The sequence below is a fragment of the Taeniopygia guttata genome, chromosome 19 (assembly GCF_048771995.1).
Source record: "Taeniopygia guttata chromosome 19, bTaeGut7.mat, whole genome shotgun sequence".
Taxonomy (NCBI): Eukaryota; Metazoa; Chordata; class Aves; order Passeriformes; family Estrildidae; genus Taeniopygia; species Taeniopygia guttata.
This window is the reverse complement of record NC_133044.1, coordinates 8080950-8101093: the sequence shown is the minus strand read 5'-3', so window position 1 is coordinate 8101093 and position 20144 is coordinate 8080950. Positions and strand designations below refer to the sequence as shown.

General features: G+C 53.6%; 1 protein-coding gene across 6 annotated transcripts in view; it reads left to right on the top strand.

The window, feature by feature from the left end:
* Positions 1–1158: 1158 nt before the first annotated feature.
* GTF2IRD1 (GTF2I repeat domain containing 1) overlaps positions 1159–20144 on the top strand; it is a 69294-nt gene continuing 50308 nt past the window's right edge. For 5 of the 6 annotated variants that reach the window (XM_012568764.5, XM_072916791.1, XM_012568762.5 and 2 more), the window contains exon 1: positions 1184–1275. The gene's annotated coding sequence lies outside the window, so the exon portion shown is untranslated. Of the gene's footprint in view, positions 1276–20144 lie in introns of all 6 variants that reach the window. The other variant, XM_012568760.5, reaches the window with a different exon arrangement.

The following is a 20144-nucleotide window of genomic DNA, read 5'->3' as shown; positions in this document are numbered from 1 at the left end:
GCCAGACCGTGCTGAGCTGAGCTGTGCAGGGCCAGACCGTGCTGAGCTGAGTTGTGTTACGCATCTGAAGCATCTTTGCTAGTGAAGTCAAGCTGAGAGAGCTGGGGTTGTTCAGCTTGGTGAAAAGAAGGCTCTGGGGAGAGCTTAAAGAGCTCAGAGACCCTTCCAGGGCCTAAAGGGGCTCTGTGAGAGCTGGAGAGGGATTTGGAACAAGGGCTTGAGAGAAAGGGCAAAGGCGAATGGCTTCACATGCCAGAGGGCAGGGAAGAATTTCTTCCCTGTGAGGCCCTGGCTCAGGTTGCCCAGATCAGCTGTGGCTGCCCCATCCCTAAAAGTGTTCAAAGCCAGGTTGGACGGGACTTGGAGCAACCTGGTCTAGTGGAAGGTGTCCGTGCCCATGGCAGGAGCTTGGAACAAGACGCTCTTTGCGGTCCCTTCCGACCCGAACCACGACTCCATGCCACGCCACGTCCCGATGGATCAAGCCGTGCCAAGAGGTGCCAACCCACACCGCACCGCGCCAAACCCGGCCGTGCCAACACCAACAGGTGGCGACAGGCACCCACCGCACCCAGACCGGGCCGCGCCGGGGCCGGGAACGCGCCGGGGACGGGAACGCGCCGGGGCCGGGCCGGGGCCGAGGCCGCGCCGGGGACGGGGACGCGCCGGGCACGGGAACACGCCGGGGACGGGACGGGGACGGGGACGCGCCGGGGCCGGGACGGGGACGCGCCGGGGACGGGACGGGGACGCGCCGGGGCCGGGAACGCGCCGGGGCCGGGCCGGGGACGCGCCCGCGCGGCCCGGTGGGTCCTGCGCGTCCCCGCGCGGCGTGAAAGGACTTCGCAGAGCCCACCCCCGCCTGGCCAGCCCCCCCCTCCCGTTCTCGGGCTGGTTAATCCCGTGTGTAAAGGGCAGCCAATGGATGCGGCCGTTGCGCGGGGTTGGGATTAGCGGCGGGGCGAATGGCTGGCACTTTTACTGGGATTACAGAACAAAGAACTGCTCTCCCTGCCCGATTTGGGGTGGGGGGGGCGAGGGGGGGGGGAAAGAAAAAAAAGCCACCAACATCCCCCAGCTCGGCTTCTTTTCATTCCTTTAGGCCCCTGCCGGGTTGTACCGGCTCCGCCCGGGAAGCGGCGGGAGGCGGCGGGAGGCGGCTCCATCCCGGCCCCCGCCCGCCCGCCCCCGCCGCTCCCGCCGCTCCCGCCGCTCCCGCCGCTCCCGCGCAGCCTGGCCGGGGGAGGCAGCGGCGCCGCGCCCCAACCGCCCGCGGTAAGGAAAAGTTTTGGCCTCCCCTCCCCTCTCGGAGGGTCCCCTCTCCACCCCCAGTCACGGCGCCGGGGGGGGAGCAGCGGCGGGGGGCATGCGGGGGTGGCGGGAGCGATGGGGCGCAGGGGGATGTTGAGGCGGGGGGTGGCGGGGATAGGGGTGAGGGATGCGAGGGGACAGCGAGATTCGGGGATTATTGGGAGTGTTGGGGCTGGAGGTGCGCAGGGCAGCGGTAGGGATCCTGGGGGAGGGTGGTGCTGAGGATGCAGCACAGGACGGTCGGTAGGGTGAGTGCCGGAGGTGCGGAGGGGCGGCGGGACTGCTGTAGGGTGGTGCGGCTGCAGGGGTGCTGAGCGACATCAAGGCACGGGGCATGTCCGTGGGGTTGGGGGGGCACGCTGGGCTCTGTAGGGCTGAGGGATGCTGGGGACAGTCGGGCTGCTGGGGGGATGGTAGGGTTGGGGGATTCAATAGGGCTGGTGGGGTGCAGTGTGGCATCAAGGCATGGGGGATGTTGGGGAGCAGTAGGGTTGATGCGAGGGATGCTGAGATTATTGGGGCTGGAGGGATGCTGGGGGAGGAATGCCAGGCTCATCTGTGGGAGAGTTCAGGGGGGTAATAGGAGCACTGGGAGCTGATAGTGTTGGGGCATGCTGCAGGGCAGTAGGGCTGGGGGAGGGCATTAGGGTTGGGGGTTTCTGGATGTTATTAGGGTTGGGAAGGATACTGAAGATCTGTAGGGCTTGGAGATGCTGGGGATATTACAGCTGGTGGGGGTGTTAAGCTCATTGCAGCTGGGGGGTCACTAGGGCTACGGAGGGAATGCTGGGGGTGATGATGGGCCTTGGGGTTGGTGGGATCCATGGGGGCTGTGAAGGGATGCCAGGAAGCAGTAAGGCTGGGAGGGCATTAGGAATTGGCGGTGATAGTGGTGCAGAGGGGGGTGCAGGGAGCAGTAGGTCTGGGGAGTGGAATAGGGGATGTCAGGCTGGCCCTCAGTGGTGGCCCACATCCTGAAGGCAGCTCTGGGACCACCACCTGCCCTGGCTGCGTCGTACGGTGCCAGGCAGGAAGGGGGGCTGGAAGCAGAGCTCTGCTGGAGCTTGCCTCCTCTTTGCTGGTGTGGGGATTGGCAGCAGCGCTGCTGGAAATAGAAACACAGCGTTGAGCTGGTGAAGCGCTTGGGGCTTCGGCCACACTGGTCACTGGCCTTGGCACCGTGGCCCATGGCCTGGAGGAACGGGCATCCTCTGCAGGGTGAGTGGAAGGCTTTCATAGCCAAGGGATGACTGTGATAAGGAGAAAGTTGCTCCCTGAGGAGCAGGTGCCCTTGTCCTTGCAGCATGTGGGGCTGGCAGTGGGTTTATCTGGGATAAGCTGTAAATTGGAGTATCTGTTAATGCGCCTTGTGCTGGAGGGAGCCTTGGACCTGGCAGTGCTGTGCAGGTAATCCTGGTGTTTGTGGTGGGCTCTGGGCACAGCCAGGCGAGGGCACTTCGCGAGGTGAGCACCATGGCAGAGCCATGGTTCTGGGTGCTGAGGGCACTCTGAGGTTGGTCACCCGGCCTGCTGCCACATCTGTCACCTGTCAGCGTGAAGCTGCGACATTGGAACCACCCGGGGACATCAGCGTGTGGCCTTGCGTGACGGGAACCCTTGGCAGAGGGTGTCTGCTCTTGGTGCTGCTCCCACTGAAGGAGCTGTTGGAAGTGCTGCAGCTGGGGAATAATGTGGCTGTGAGAGCCTTTAATTCCACAGAGCCCCCAACCCATTAAGCTGAGTTTGCCCATTTGAGCCCACAGAGCTGCTTTCTGTGGAAACTGCTGCAGCGCTGGTTCTGAACTGAGAAAGCAATACTGGGGAACCACCAGGATGAGTCCTGACCCTGCTGGCAGCTGAGGGGCTGGGGTGCTGAAGGAAATGTCCCAGTGCCTGTGCTGCAGCCCCTGAGGCAGAGCAGCAAGCCCTGGCACAGCAGCACGTGCTGCCACAGGAGCAGTGGCAGCAGCAGTGTGGTTTTATGGACACCAGTGGGTCCCCTGCTCTTTTCCCTTTAGCCTTGCAGAGCCAGAGTCCCCGTGACCGCTGGTGGTGGTGGCCGCTGAGGGACAGGGTGCCCTGCTTTGGGGCTGTGCCAGTGGTTTTCTCATGCACCCTGGCTCTCCAGGCTGGCATGGCTCTCAAAACCACATTTTTGGGGTGACACCTGCCAGGGATGTATCACCACTCTGTGGACAGGAGAAGGGATTGGGCAGCTGCCCTCGCGTGGTGCTTGCAGAAGCTGGGGAGTGATGCCAGGGATGTGCTCTGGTGGCCACTGCTGCCTGTTTCTGCTGTCCCTCCTGAGAGGGCTTTCCCATCTCTGGAGGAGCTGCTGGTGCTGCCACTGATTGCTGCTCGTTCAGGTTTGCTAATGAGAAGCTGGGGCAGATGAGCAGGACACATTTAGCAAGCTGGCCCTATCTGCCTGGGTGAGACATAGTGCCCTTACTGGCAGCCCAGCCCTTCCTTTCACAAAAACCTTGCGTGGGGCAGGAGGTGACAAGAAGGGTGGGCTTTGGGGCCAGCACAGAACGTACAGGTCTGGCTGTCCTACATGGTGTGCATCACATATAACTGCAGTGATGCTCTGCTGAAAGGAAGGGGAAGAATACCAAACCCCCAAAGTCCCAGGCCAAAACACAACCCCTGGCTACTGGAGTTAATGGGGGATTCCCGTCTGCTTCTCCCACAGGAAATAGCTCAGATTTTTTTTGGCAATTATCAATGCCCTGTACTTCCTTCAGGAATTTTGTCAGCAGCACCCCAGCAGCCAGGCTGGAGGAATGCACAGGGACTTGTGCCGGGATTTTGGCTGCAGGGCTGACCCCTGGGCTGGGTGCAGGGCTTGGTGCTGGCTGTCCCCATCCTGGGCAGTGGTGTCGGGGCATGGTTATTCTGTGTGCTGCCAGCACCCATTTGCAGATGCCTGTGGTGAATGGAGGAGGTGGTGGTGGTTTGTCACGAAAGAAAATGTGTGAATGGATCCTGCTGCTCCAGAATGACTGGGCTGAGGTGCAAGTGGTATGTGATGGTTTGGGGAAGGGGGATGATGAGCAGATGAAGGGCTGTGTTATTGTTATTGTTCTTGTTTTGCTCCTCCAGCCACGTGTGTGGCTGTGTTAACACCTTGCTGGTGATGACAAAACTTCTTCAGGGTTTTGAGGGGGGAGCAGAGGTTTGCCACCACCAGACACCTTGAGGACAGGGAGGAGAACAGGAAAGGACCTGCTGGGAACCCCTCATGTGATGGAGATAGCTGTCCATAAGCAAAGTATGTATTTATTGGCTCATCCGTTGGGAAGAGCCCAGCTGGAAGCTATGGTGAAGGGTGTCTGGTGTCCATCTGGATTGTGGCCAGAGCAGTGGGGCTGGGGGTAGAGAGCAGCCCCAGCTGGAGGTTTGCAGAGGAGGTGGCAGCTCTTGGCAGACTGGAGTGCAGCTTCCAGGACTTTGCTCTGCTCTGTGGCAGCCCTGTCCCTTCACAGGGCATGTTCAGTTTACATTTCTTTAAATGTTGTCTTTCAAAAGCAGTCAAGAGCTGCAGGAAGCTGCAGTGGCCCCAGGTGGGCTTTAGGAATTGTGGCCATGGGGATTTCTGTTTTGATGCTTCATTTCTTGGAACAGCCACACTGGTTAAATTTGCTTCAATCCCAAGAGTGGTGGAGCAGTGGGCTGGGGTGTTTCTGCCAGAGACCCCCCCAAATCAGCTGGAGCATGTGAGACCATCTCATGTCCCATTCTGGTCCAAGAGCTGCTGCCAAACACCACCTTAGGAGCCTGCTTAGAATACAGCAAGGCTCTCTGTGCCGTGGGAACAAGGGAAAGTATTCCTTGAGGTGGGATGCTGAGGAGAAAAGCATTGGGTACATGGACCCCCTCCCTGGGAGCAGACTGTGCTGAGCAGTATTTACATTTGTCCATGCAAACAGCTTCTGTGGGAGTTTTCTGGCTTCATGTTGTCTTGTCTCTGCTCTGTGCTGGTCTAGCTGGTTTAAAAAGGTAATTAATCTGGGTGGAACGAGTGGGGGACCAGCGAGGAGCATCACTCTGCTGCTGCACAGCCATGTGGATGTCATCGTCCTCTCCCAGCGTGTCCCTTCTCAAAGCCAATCTCCACCTCTCATATGAGGGCTGAGATGTCCATCTTAATTTTCTTTAAATCTCTAACATTAAACAGAGCAAGTGCCAGTGGGTAGGTTGGTGTGAATGCAGGATGGGTTTTGGAAATGTGTCACCTGCGTGCCTGAAACTTCTGCCCCAGGAGATGGAAGAGACAAGCCCAGATGCCTCCTGCCCATGGGTGACATCCCCTGTGGGGTGTGCTGGGGACTGGCAGTGCCCCTGAGCCATCCAGGTGGGTGCAAAGGCTTGTGGTGGGCACCATGAACCTGTTGTTGATCTGTTCCCACAGGCCCCCAGGCAGATTAAAACCTGGGAGCCCAGAGGGTGCTTTGAGGTATAGATCCCACTGGAGATGGCTGGTAAGAAAACTGGGTAGGATGTTTTTAACCATTTTTAATTTTTGGGTAATTTCTTGAGCTTTTTGGTGATGTGTGTGGATGCTGGTTGCTGCCACAGTTGTGTGTCTTGCTTGGCTTGGAGGAGAAGCCTCCCCCTGCAATGGCTGCACAGAGGTTGCACAGACATACGTGCTTCTGAGAGAAGAACCTGGAGCCTGGGCCTTGATGGGCAGGAGCAGACTTTTTAGTCCCACTGCAAATCCCTGGATGAAGCAGGATGGATATATGGGATCCTGGTCATGGGTTGTGCCCGTGATGTGGCCATTAGGAGTCCTTGGTTTCCTTCTCCCTTGCTAAAAACCTTCAAAGTTTTTTAACAGGTAACTGTTGTTTGGAAGAACATAGAGGCAGTTGGTCTGGCTTAGGGAAAACTTGTGGAGTGGGAGTGTTCTAGAGCAAGATGACACTGGAAACTGAAAACACTGCAGTGGGTGAGAAAGATCTTCATGGCTTTGTCTGGTTGCTGTGCTGGAAGATGTTTCACCCAGCTTTAATGGGATGAGTGCATCCCTGTGCCCAGGTTTTGGCAGGGATCACTTTCTGTCTTTAGCTCCAGCTGGGTCTGTGTGGATGTCTCCTGCCTGGGAAGCCACCTACCATTCAGAACCTGTGAGAGGTGACCTTGCCTTGAGGCACTGGCTCAATTGCTCAGTTGCTGCTGGGCTCCAGCCCGGTGGCACCAGAGGATTGGCCCTGGGCAGTGGAGCCAGCTGTGGCCATTGCACCCAGCTGGAGGTGGGCAGAACTCCCAGGCTGGCAGGATGCACAGATGAAAGGGACAAACCCAGCCCTGCTGCTGATGAGCAGCAATCCTTCAGCCAGGTATTAACCCTGTCCACGCCACGGGCGCAGTGCCAGGCGGTGTGCGCGGCGCGGCGGCGGCACGATGTCACCAGGACTGGTGCCAGGACGGCAGCTGCTGCCCTCCCTGCCTGCCCACTGTCACTGAGTGCTGCTGGAAGGGTTTGGATGAGGTGGAGACAAGCTGCTGGTCCTGCTGCCGGGCTGGGATCCCAGAGGGACGTTGGTGGCAAGGGTAGGGTTTTCCCTGGATGGATGCTGCTGCTTGGACTTTCAACAAGAGGTGCCATAAAGGATGGGTTGCATTTGTGGTAGGGTGGATACTGAGTCCAGTGGGATGGTTATTTTGGTGTTGGTAGGATGGGGCTGTGCCCACTTTGGAGTCTGTTTGAGGTTTCCACCAAAGCTGCACTCCTTCCCACTGGGCTGGATTTCTTCTTGTTTCACTGCAGGGTAGGAGACAGGGATGGAAAAACCTGTAGGAAAGGCAGGATTATGCCTCCCTAATTAGTAGGGGCCTGATTATCATTTCTTCCCAGAGCTCTGGTAATGATTAAATATGTGGGAATTATCTTTTATTATTTGTATTGCATTATTATTTAGAAGGCTGGGACACTGTTTGCTGTGCAGACAGGGAATGACAGTCCTTGCCAGGAGGAGGAACGCTGTCTCTGGCGTCCTGGTCTGGGCAGACTGGGGGTTGAGCTTTGTGTGCCCATGGCATTACCCAAATTGCTACAGCAACTCCCCACCCCAGCACTTAAAAGAATTTAAAGCACTGAATTGTATGTCTTTTTGCTTGCATGTGAGTCACATCTGTTTTAGTGTGGGGGAAAAGAAATAGTGTATTACTGTGACCTCTAAAATCACGATTTATATAAAGATTTAAAATTACATATATATTTTTTTGGCACCAGAATTATCAAAGCCCAGGCGTTGGCCACTGCTTTTAGATGCTCTGGCTTTATTGTTGGAGGGCTACAATAAAGCAATCTTGTTAGGTAAACATAATGATGTTATGAGCCACCATCTGCTGAAGAGCTGCTGCAGGGAGCAGTGGGAGCTGCCTGCTGTACTGCTGCTCCCCTGCTACTTCCTCTGGCTGGTGTCAGATGTGTCCTAGGAGAAACAGAGTGCCTGGTATGGATGGAGAAAGGGCCTTTGCTTATGGCTTCCTTCCTCTTAATCAGCTGGGACATGAGCTGCTGAGGACCAATTCCCACTGGAGTGTAGTGAGGCTGTTGGGGTGATGGTAGGGTCATTAGCAAGTTTCCCAAAAACTGGGCCACCACATTGCTGAGCTGTGGAGACCCAGATGTGTTGGAATGCTCTGGCCTGTGAGGACACCACAAGATGCCGCCAGGTCCCTGTGTCCCACAGAATCGTCCTGGTGGCAGCAGGGACCCCCACGGCCCCCTGGGTGCAAACTTGCAATCACTGGCATGAAGGATTGCACTTGGTCGGCAAAATATGTGAGGAACTTTGCTTGTTTAAAATGCCTTTGGGGTTTGGGTCTTAAATAAACATCCTGGTTGGGGTTTAGGTTGGAGGATTTCATCCTGGGAAAAGGCAGGCGTGGGGGGAAGGGAGCTGCACCAGTGCCCCGAGCCTGCATGCACCTTCTGACAAGGTTAAAAATTGGCTTCATTAGAAGAAGATCACTGGAAATAAATTGCTCTGCACCCTTTAGGGGAATTCCTGGGCTGTAATTTCATCTTGTCTTTCTGGAGGAAAAATGCCCAGAAACCCTTTAAGTGAAATTACAGCATTTTACCCTTGAGCTAGAGTTTGGTATTTTTGCCCCCCAAAATGTCTTTACCTCCATGCCCCCGGATGAAGTTCATTCAGGATCTTGAATCATAGAACCATGGAATGACTTGGATTGGGAAGAAAATTAAAGATCATCTTGTTCCAGTCCCCTGCCATGGGCAGGGACACCTCCCACTGTCCCAGGTTGCTCCAAGCCCCATCCAACCTGGCCTTGGGCACTGCCAGGGATCCAGGGGCAGCCACAGCTGCTCTGGGCACCCTGTGCCATCAGAGGTGAGGGGTTAGCTGGGGTTCCCTGCATGTGCCAAGCCCCTGCCAGCTGCCCCCCAGCCCCTTGGGAGATGCCAGGCTGGGAAAGGAGCATGCTGGGCATCAGGGCCCTCACGAAACAGCACAGCCCAAGCAGAGTGCCCCAGTGCTGTTACTGCAGAGCCACAGGCAGAAGTGAGTGGGTGGTGACCTTTAACAGGACATTAAACGTTTATTAAACCTGTCAGAATTAGTGTCAGGCTGTTTTGGGGTTTTTTGTATGTTTGTTTAAAATGAGAGGGGAGAAAAAAGACATTTAAGAGAGACAAGCATGACTGGTGTCATGAGCTGATCAGGCTGATGCATCCCATCCCACACGAGCTCTCAGAGTGAAGACCTGGCTCTGGGATGGACCCAGCACCCACCTTCCCAAGCTCCTTGCTGGATCCTGCTGCATCCATTGCCCCCACCTTCATCTATGCCCCTCAAATACTTATTGGTTAGGTGGACTAATTTTTCCCCCTGCCTGTCTAAAGGTTTATTCCTTTGGAGGGTGGGAGAGTGAGATCAGCCCCACTTCTCACTGGTACTGTCTTCCCACAGCCACCCACCAGCTTTCCCTGTGCCACCCATCTGAAGGCTATGTGCTCCCTTGAAAACTTCTTTGTTTCTCCACATTTTCTGTTGTAATTTATCTACAATACCACTGCTCGTTGAGAACCAAGGTCTTTGTGGGAGTTACACCTGCAGAAATCCAGCCCTATTGCTGCCTGCACAAGGCTCTCCATGGTGAAAGACAACTCCAGTACCACCACTGTAATGCAAATGTTTCCTATATTTTCACATCTCTCAAGGGTGATCCTTGGCTCCCCTCTGCACCTCACCTCAAAACTCTCTGAACATCACCTGCTCATTGGGGTTGGGGCTTGAACCCCAATAAATTTTCTCCCCATCTTCATTTATTTCTCTCTCCCCTAGCAGCATAGGGGCAGTCCTTGAATATATTTTTTCTCCTTTTGGTTAATTTTTTTCTTTTTTTTTCCCTGCAAGCGAGATGCATATTTCAGCACTTGCTGACCTTTGAGTGTGCCACGGACCTAATGTGGTGATGCCAATGGGCAGAGCAGAGAGTGTGTGTCCCACAGGGCCAGGGGTGCCTGTGGTCAGGGCTGGCAGTGCACTCCTGGCTATTTTTAACTCCTGGGCTGGTGCTGGGTTGCTGTCAATGCATTTGAGCACGTAGGCGTCCTTTATTATTTTGAACATGATCATTCAAAATAATGTGGCATTGTCTCTGCTCCGGGGAGCTGCTGCTGTGGATGCTGCAGAATAAGGCTTTTGCATGTTGTGGGGGTCTCATCCATGTCCAGACTGGGAGGACTTTGCTGTGGCGTTGTCCCCATGGGGCATGGGAGCTGGTGCCTGTTGGCAGCTTGAGCTGGCGCTTTGGAGGTGCAAGACCAGAAGAGCAGAAGGGAAAATGTCTCCTGTCAGAGCTGCAGGTGAGGAGAGCAGCAGGAGAGTCTCTTCCTAGTGCTGGCTGATGGCTTCCTTGTCTACATGTGCTGCCCCATGTCCCCATGGCTCCACACTCCCCAAAACCAAAGCCACTGGTGCATACAACGTTGCTTGTCTGTGAGCCAGGACACATTGCTGGGGTCTCTCTCTTCTTCCTCCTCCCCATAGCACTGTTGTTTGTGCCTAGATCTGGTTCAGGGAGTGCCAAGCTGAGTCCATACCCCCAGTGTGTGCTACCCCTGCCCTGTGTGCTCCACTGTGCTACCTATGGAAACCCTTCCAGCAAACACCATTCCTTTCAACCCTGTGTGCTGTGGGTGTGCCAGCAGGTTTTCTGTCCTCCCCCCTTTACTAACCCACTTTTCCAGTGATACCAGGGTAGGCATTTAGGCCCAGGAACTTCGTCCCAGTAATGATTTTGCTTTCTGCTTGAGTCTGTGCAGTGCCACTGGTATTTGGAGTAGCTTAAAGGATGCTGTGGAGAGGCAGGCTGTCACTTTGGGCTGCTTTGTGTCCTCAGTAGCAAGGCAGTGGACATGGGTGCTGGGGAGGTGTTCATGAGGATGGAGCAGTATCCCTCCTTGGAGGTGCTGATATCTGTGGGGGTGGTGGTTTGGGGCTGTAAGAAAGCTCCTTGAAGATGCTGGAGAGATGCAAGATCATACTCAGCTCCTGGGCAAAGCCTCTTCAGGGTGGCTGGGCTGGTTTCTCCTCCCCATCCCTGGGTAGAGGTTAAGTGCTTCTTCCCATCTTGAGGAAAAGCAGCATTTTGCTTTGAATCAGTTTCTGGGGCTCTGTCTGGGTCAACAGGTTATCAGAGGATGAGGCAGAGTGGCTGAAATAAATCCTATTTATGTATTTACCTGCCCACTATGAAGTAGCTCTGTGTTTGCCTGCTCTGCCTGTGCACAGCATTCACACCCTTGCCGCACCCCTTGCCTTTTACTTCCCACCCAGTTCCTTTAAGAGGAACTGGTTGAAGAATTGAATTCACAATCCCAAGGGTCCAAACGATGCTGTGATCACTGTGGAGTGTGGATGGATGAGGGTGAAAGTGCTGCTTCCTGTACTTCTGGCTGAAGCAGGAGGTAATTTGGGGATTTTGGTGTTGGGCTGATTTAATGTTTGGAAATTCTCATTTTTTATCGGTTCCTACGAGTTTTGTAGCATATGAGGCTGTGTGGGTCCTAACAGGGCTTTGGTTTGTGCTCAGCAATGTTGAACTGGGGTGATGGAGAGGCTGAGTTGGTCTCTGGTGGTGCATCCCCTCGTTGCTCACCCCATGCATGGTCACATTGAAGGGTTCCCATTTTCCAACTCAACAAGCCGTTTACAAAAACTAAGCTGTGAACCCCGAAACCAAACCATGTGCTCTCCCCCTTCCCTGTCACAAGGTGCTCTTCTTTACTCAGCCCCCAACATCTCTTTTTTGGGGACCCACCCTCCCTGGTACACCATCTCCTGGAAGCATCACCATCCAGGAGCTAAGTCAGCATGAAGCCACCTCTCACACACACTCTCATGGTTTCACGATGCAGATGAATTTATTTTCTGTTATTTATGAGGTGCCTGAGCCAAGCTCTTCGTTTGCCTGGAGGCAAAGCACCAGGGTGCTATATGGCTGCTCTGGTACCCCAGTCCTGCCCTGGGCACCCCGGGAGGTGGTGGGTGCTGGACCTTGGGTGCTTATTTCCCTGCCCTTGCATCTAAAGCAGGCTCTGAATTTGGGACGCTGCTTCTCTTGGCGCTTTGTCGGGCGCCAGAGCTGCCGATTAAGGGAAACGTGCCACAAGGCAGGTTTGCTTTGCAGGATTAAAAGCAAATAAATATTTATGCATTATGCAAAGCAGCTCTGATAAGATATGTGTGTCATTGGGAATTTGAAGCAGTTTCAACTTGGCCCTGAGATTAAGGGGTGTGTATGTCGATGTGGTATGGGGGCTTAAATGGATGTTTCTTCTGCTGCTGCAGAAAAATAAAAATAGAGAGAAAAACAAGGGGTTTCTTGCTTCTTTGGCTGCTCTGGTCTTGGGTTTCACCATCTCTTGCATCCTTGTATCTTTAGCTGCAAAAATGGAGAAGAGCCAGGGAGAGAGAGCAGTGCAGGCAGCATTTTGGATGCAAATATAATGCTGGCCCCGCTCCTAATATTCACTGTGTTTACACGTAAATGCAAACAACTGTTGACTTAGTTTCAATAGATAATGTATTTCATAACACAATGGAAATGAGAATTAAGCTGGAATTTAGCAGGAGGGAACATGTGTTTCTGCAAGACCTTGGGCTCTGCTGGCCCCATGGTGTTGGGGGACACCTCTGCCAATGATTTCTGTGGCTAATCCTTTCCAAAGCAGTGAGCAGGACAAGGGCAGGGCTGGGGGGCTGCAGGTTCAGGGAGCTGAGCTGACCCACTGGCAGACAGGGGTTATAGGGAATGGGGCTGATCTGGGCCAGTTTCCTCCTGGGAAAGAAGAGCCTCATGTGCTCTGGAGTGGGTCGAGGTGCCAGGGAAGGGAAATGCTGTCCCATGTTCGAGCCTGAGTGATGACAAGTCCTGGGAAGGAGGAGGTATCAACAGCTAGGTCACCTTGTCCTGACGTGACTCCAAGCAGAAGCACGTGGGAGAGGACCTGGCTTGTTTTCGGGCCAGATCCTGGAGCCATCCTTGCAGGGCTCCCTGGGGCCAGCCCAGGCACCTTTGGATCAGGGCTGTGATCAGAGCCATTCCCACTGCATCTGCCCTAGGCTGGCACTGCAGCCCAGATCCCTCTGGGAGCACCAGTGGGACCCTGGCAGCGCAGCAGACCCCTCAAAGCTGTGCTGTCCTGCCCAGGTGAAGGTACCCATGTCCACGTGCAGCTCATCAGAGTACCCCGAGGCAGAGGTGTTGCTGTCTCTGGATGTGGGTCTGTCCCATCCATCTGTCCCTGTCCCTGGCCAGCTGCCATCAGCACAGCAGGGCTTGTGGCGCTCAGGGCTCAGTGTTAAAAAAAGCCAAGCCTTTGTGAATGTGGGGGTGATCTTGTGTATTAGACATTGGAGGATCTCCCCAGAGGAGCTGTGGCATGGTCACAAGGTGGGGACACCCTGCTCCACCAGCAGTGGGGTCCCTGGAGCTGCAGAGCAGGACCTGGTGTTGCTGCCCCAGCTGGGATGAGGGGCAGCCCCGCTGCCATCCCCAGTGGCTTCCCTGTCTTGCCTCCCCGTGGGAGGTGACGTCCCTGCCTGGGATGTGGCACCCGCAGCTGTTTGGCTCTGGCAGCAGCAGTGACACTGAGCCTGGCAGGGTTTGCATGGGAAAAGGCAGCTTTTGGGGCTGCTGCCATGGCCAGAGGCTGCCTGGGGAGGAAATGGGGATCCTGGCTGGCTGCGCCTCCCAGCAGCGCTGTCGGTACCTGCCTCACTTGCCGGGTCACACCAGGGCGTGGGCATGCTTGGCTTCACCAGGACTGCCACTGCCAGCGTGAGTCACCTGCCCTGTGAGGGTGCCCTGCTCTGGGCAGGCTGTGGGTGGCAAGGATCCACTGGCAATAGCTCTCTACACACGTGCTCCCAGCTGTGGGCTTGGCATGACCCAGGACCTGCTCTCACCTTTGTGACTCATCCCATAAAATAAAATAAGGGAGAATGGCGCAGGGAGCAGAAAGGACTGGGAAACTCAAGGAATGGGGTGCTCCCATCTCTGAGCCTCCTTTCATCCCTTTGAAAAGCCATTTTATTTTTTTTTTTTATGAGTTTATTTATGTAGCCAGCCTGGATTAGCAAACAGCCCATCCTATAACACATGGAATACTCAGTACTGAGACACCAGTAACCAAAGAGAAATACTAGAGATAAAATTAGACATAATGAGATTATGTGGCATCTCTCTGTCAGGGACCACCTTATGCAGAGCAAACTAATTGCCTGTACAGAGCAGAAAGTGGGTGATGATCACTGTCTAGAAGCTGGGGTGGGGCTGGTGTCATCAGCTTCAGCTTTGCAAAAGAAAAAAGCATTGGGGTTGAATGCTGAGGAGCAAGATGAGGAGCCCAACAGCTTTTGGGGGACTGGGATGGAACATCCTCTGGTCAACCCTTGTGGACTCATTGTCCCCAGCAATGAGTTGCTGCTGCTAGGTTTTTGCATCTTTGCAGTGTGAGTAGCCTTTTGCTAGATAATAATCAATAATAATAATAATAAATAATAGTAATCTGGAGCAGTGTCTGGTTAGATGGACAAGGTGGACATGCCAGTTGAGGCAAGAGCCAGGATATGGCACTGAGCACTGTTCAGAGAAAGCAAACCCCCTGCCAGCGTGTGGGGCCAGGGCTGCAACACCAGGGGCATCATATATATGGGATTTTTCTTTAATTTGGTGGGGAGAAAAAATATTTTAAACAAGAAAAAAAAAGCATTTGTCTGTGTAATGTAAAATTCAAGTTAGGCTCTTAATGATTTCATGGAAAACAACAGGCTTTTTATATTGGCTCTTGGGGTAGGAAGAGAGCAGGCTAGAATAAAGATTTACAGTCTTTGGGAGATTAAAGGCCCTTGGTACATTGTTCAAATACCACGAGATTAGTTTCCAAGGAGACGGATACCAGTTGCCATAGGCACCGGGGGCCAGGAATTAGGATTGCGATTTTTTATCCTGATCACGCAACCAGTAGCTGAATGCTGTTAAAACTGGGCTTTAAATAACCCCAGTGTTAGTGTCTGCACCGCTGAACCAGAGGCAGGGAACAGAGCCTGCTTGCCTTTCCCCTGCCCCAGCACCCACTCAGGCGTGCAAGGTGGGACCCAAGTGCTGAAGGAGGGGTGCAGGGGGGTACAGGGCTGGGAACCCAGCTTGGTGCAATCCCAAGACCAGCCTTGCAGGTTGTCTCATGGCTTCTGAGTTCATTTCAGGTTGTTTTGTCACTGAGCAAGGGTTTGCCAGCATCTTCTCGCAATAACCAGCAGTCATGGTGGTTCAGGAGCTAGGGATCCTCATGGATTCATGGAATCATGTGGTTTCAAAGGGACCTTAAAGGTCACCTAGTTCCACCCCACCCCCGACATGGGCAGGGACACCTTCCACTAGACCAGGGGGATGTACCAAGGGCTAGAATTATCAGCCTGCTAATTTTGGCTTCCCCATGCCACTTGCTTCTGGGAAGTGCAACCTGAGCCCTGGTTTGAGGTGCCGGATCTGCATCTCTCCTTCTAGGAACTGCCAGGCAGCGGGCTTTTGTATGGGAAGGGTGCTGAGCTCCCTGATGCAGGCAGAGTTTCGGGGCTGAGCATCCCCCTGGGGAGGGAGGCTCAGCTCTGGGAGCCATACAGGCACCCAGGACCCTGTGGCTGGGTGGTTCTGCTCACCCACCAGCCACCAGGAAGCTCATCTTGGCCTTGCTGACCCAAACCATTCACGTTGGGCTGCTGAGGCAGGATCCAGCTTTCCATGCACGGTGCTTTCAGCATCCCTCCCTGCTATGGTGGGAATGCTCCAATTAACACTTTTTTCTGCCTTGTTTTTTCTTTAAAATTTCTTTAATAAATGAAGAAGCAGTTGCTGGAAGCAAGAGTTTCTGCGCCTGCCTGCTGTGAGATTGCAGTGTGGAAACTTGTCTGGAGCTGGAAGCAGCTCTGCAGCAGCTCCACAGGCAGAGTGATCCCCCAGCAGCTGCCATGCCATGGAAGTGTTTATCCTGGGGGAGATGAGATACGCCTTCTGAAGGGCACTAGATCCTCTTCTATCTCTCTTTGCACTAGACAGAAGCCTGCTATAATTTTGTTATATTATATTAAGGTATGCACCTAGACTAGGCATAAGGAAATCAAGGTGGCTGCAGCATTTGATGCCCTGGTTGGAGATGGAAAGTGAAATTCCTGTGGTAGACGCTTTTCCCTGTGGGAGCCCCCAGTTTGCTTCTTTTATAAGGGGGACTAAACCACAGCAGGTGCCAGATTATCCAGGAAAGAGGAGCCGAGGCAGCGATGCTGGTGAATATTGTGGTGCCCGTGTGTGTGTGAGGAGCTTTTCCAGCAGGTGCCTTGGGATTTGTGGGTAAAATAAAACAGGAGGAGGTGTTTGGTCATGAGACCTTGCTCTGCCCTGTACTACACTTGGAAGGAACCAGGCAGGGGAGATACAGGGTTTGGGAGAGCCAACAGAGGCGGCGAGGTAAGAGCTGTGAGCACAGTGGGGATGCAGGCACAAAGCAGTGCTTGCATCCTCACTGAGGGTGTTTGGCCCTCAGCTCTGCTGCTTTCAGTCTTTGGAGAAAGGTATCACCTTGAAAATCTGATATCAGCTTGATACCTTTCAGTCCTTTCAGGAAAAGCTGCAGCCCAGGGCTGGGCCAGGAGCACTCTGTGCACGGCTGGCCCAGAGTGGTGCTGCATCCCGCTGGGGACAGGCACCAGTGCTGGGGCTCTGTGCTGGGGCTAGACCTCTTTAATACCATCAGTGATGATCTGGATGAGGGGATTGAGTCCACCACCAGTAAATCTGCAGATGCCACCAAGCTGGGATTGTGTGTCCATCTGTTGGAGAATGAATGGGAGGGCTCTGCAAAGGGATCTGGATGGGCTGACTCCAACAAGATGAAGTTTAACAAGTCCAAGTGCCAAGTTCTGCACTCTGGCCACAACAACCCCCAACAAACAGGCTGGGGACAGAGTGTCAGGCAGAAAGGGACCTGGGGATAGTGGCCACAGCTGGCTGAACATGAGCCAGCAGTGTGCCCTGGTGGCAAAAGGCCAGTGGCTCCTGGCCTGGATCAGGAATGGTGTGGCCAGCAGGAGCAGGGAGGTCATTCTGCCCCTGACCTTGGCACTGCTGAGGTCCCACCTCGAGTGCTGGGTCCAGTTCTGGCCCCTCAGTTTGGGAAGGACGTTGAGATGCTCGAGCACGTCCAGAGGAGGCAACGAGGCTGGAGAGGGGCTGGGAACACAAACCCTGTGAGGAACCACTGAGGGAGCTGGGGGTGCTCAGCCTGGAGAAAAGGAGACTCAGAGGTGACCTTATCACTCTACAGATCCTGAAAGGTGGCTGTGCTCAGGTGGGGCTGGGCTCTTTCTCCAGGCAGCACTGACAGAACCAGAGGACACAGCCTCAGGCTGCACCAGGGGAAGCTTAGGTTGGACATCTGAAAAAATGCCTCACTGAAAGAGTGACTGGGTGCTGGAATTGTCTGCCCAAGGGTGGTGGAGTCACCATCCCTGGATGTGTTTAAAAAAAGACTGGAAGAGTCACTCAGTGCCATGGTTTAGTTGATGAGGTGTTAAGTCAGAGGTTGGACTTGATGATCTTAAAGGTCTTTTCCAACCTAGTTCATCCTGTGATTCTGTGAAAAGTAGCAAAATAAAAGGGAATTTTTAGATGTGTGGAGAGATTTGGCAGCAGTTATGGGGCAGCAGTTGGACCAGCTTTGGGACTGGGGGTGCATGGACACCCAGTTTAGGGGATCAGATGTGTCCTCAGCAGATGTTTGTCACACCAGGGGTGTGTGGCATCATGGCACCTGGGGTCCCTCAAAACCCAGAGCTCCTTGCTTGTCCCAAGAGGGCTGTGCTGCAGGGGCACCCACACACGGGGCACAGATTAGGGCTTTTCAGGGAGTTTAGACAGTTGAGGGTATTTCTGGGCATTGTGAGTGCCCTGGACCACAGTTACATCTGACATTGGTGCTACTGGAGCAGCTCACCAACCACCTATTAGGGGCACAGCAAACCATCCTGGCATGGGCATGATCTGTGTGGCTTTAGATGGAGATGATGTGGCCACAGAGGCTGAAGGCTGGCACTGAGTTAGGTGGAAGGGATTAAAAGGTTTAGCTGGGCAGGACAGGTGAGTTAAAGCAAATTGCCCATGTGGAGCAGGTATCTCCACTGCTGCAGCAAAAAATGCAAGGAGAGCTCTTTGGCAAGCGTGGAACCGTGTCACAGGGCTCCTGTGGCCAAGATGGCTTTGGTGACATCTGCTTCTCTGATACCAGTTTTTGCTTAAGCAAGGAGAAGAAAAACACAAATGGAAATTCAAGCCTGGTCCTTACCCTAGCTTTTGTCTTTGCTGTGGCTGATGTGGTTTCCAGGGCTTTTTGCTCAAATGCCTCCAGCTCACCAGGCACCTCACTGATCACAACTACCTGCAAAAAAGGGACCTCCAAAATCCCTGGCATGGAATGGGACAGGGAAATACCCTCTGAGTCACTGCCCCTTCCTCATTGGTGAGATAACCCTTATATATGATGTTTTTGGGGATTTTTTTGCTGGAACTGTGTTTGGTTAATTTGGGCCTCCCACCATCTCATCAGAACCACTGAGGCAACAGGTAGAATTTTCCTGGAGAAATGAATAAGTGGGTAATTTCCTGCCATTATTGTGTGGAATTGTGGGCAGGACCAGTGCAGTGGTCAGATTTTTTTTTTTTCTTTCCTCTTTTTTATCTTCTTTTTTTTTTAACCCCCAGCTGCTCCATGGAAATGTTAGAGGGACTGGTGAGGGGATGTGCCTCCTGTGGGTGCAGGGCTGGGGGGCCCCTGGCCCATTCCACAGGAGTTCCTGAGCCTCCCCTGGTTTTTCCTTTGCTGCAGCACAGGTGATTCATGAGTGAAACTGCCCCGGGGACAAGTTTCTAATCTCTCCCGGGATTATCAAGGGAGATGTTGAAAGAGCCAAGCAGGAGATGACATTCTATGCCAGCTGTTGCACAGCACCCTGTTCCCCTGAGATTACTTTGTGGATGAGAAGTAATTTAAATAATAAAATTTCATAACCTTAAAAAAAACCCCAAAAACTAAAAAAATGTTAAAACAATCTGCAAATGCTTGCTTTGGCCCATGACAGTGGTGTGATGGTCCTTGAGCCAACCTTTGCTCCTGGGGTTGAGACTCAGTTTGCAGAGGTGTGATGGGGCTGTCCCAGGAGCAGGACCCCTGTGGAACCATCAGCCCTTTGGTGGTGTGCCAGGGAGGGATTTCAGTGGGACAGGCAGTGGAGCCCCAGGAAGTGGGGCAGGCTGCTCTGCACCCATCCTACCCACCTTGCTCCCTGTTGTCAGCCTGAACTGCTCTAAGAATGGTTTACCCTAGTTTTTCTAAAGAGGACTTTCCCTTTAATTAGACAAACAACTTCAAGCCCTGTGTCTTAATTTGATTTAAATAAGCCTAGCACTTGCTAGTGAAGTTTTCTTTCCTCCTTTTCATTCCACCCTTTCTTAAATCCACTGTCATGCTCTTTGTGAGCACAAATGATTAAAAGCTTTACTGGAATATTGTCCCCCCCATCCCTTAAAATCCCATTGTGTTACTTGAGTCATCTTTTTGTTATGTTTTGGGGTCTTTTTTTTGCCTTGTTGAGTGATTCTTGCTTTTACTTTACTAAACAATCAGCCAGGGGAAAGGGATTCTTTTTGTCCCAATCTCCTGCAGGATACAAAGGGGATGCAGGTATCCAGCCCCATTTCCCATTGATGTTATTTCCTATTGGTTCCCTCTCTGCAGCCAGATCCAGTTTGTGGCTTTGCTGTTTGCAGCCACGAGAGGAGCATCTCTTCCCTGGCAGTGCTGGTTGCTGTGGGAGGCCATGGCTGAGCAGGCTGGTGCAGCTCCCAGGTGGATGCAACCAGCCCCACCAAGGCAGGGACTGCTTCTCCAAAACCCTGCTAGAAGGCACCAGAATCTTCATGTCATAGCAGTTGTATTTAGTAATAAATAGGGCACTCAGGAACATGTACTGGCATCAAAGTGAAGCTGTTTTCTAAGCAAGCTCTTGGAGGAGTGAAGAAGGGAGTGATGCACCTTGGAGCAAGGCAGTGGCTGTTCCCAGCTCAGCTTGGTGCCCAGCGTTGGCACCACCAGCACCTTGCTGTTTCCTGCCAGCTGCAACAAGGCTTCTCTTATTAGCACAGCATCCAGGAAAAGATGGAATCTCAGCTTCCCTGCTCCTGCAGAGCTGTGCTCAGGAAGCTGCTTGGGAGCTTGGTATCCCAGATGAAATGGGCTC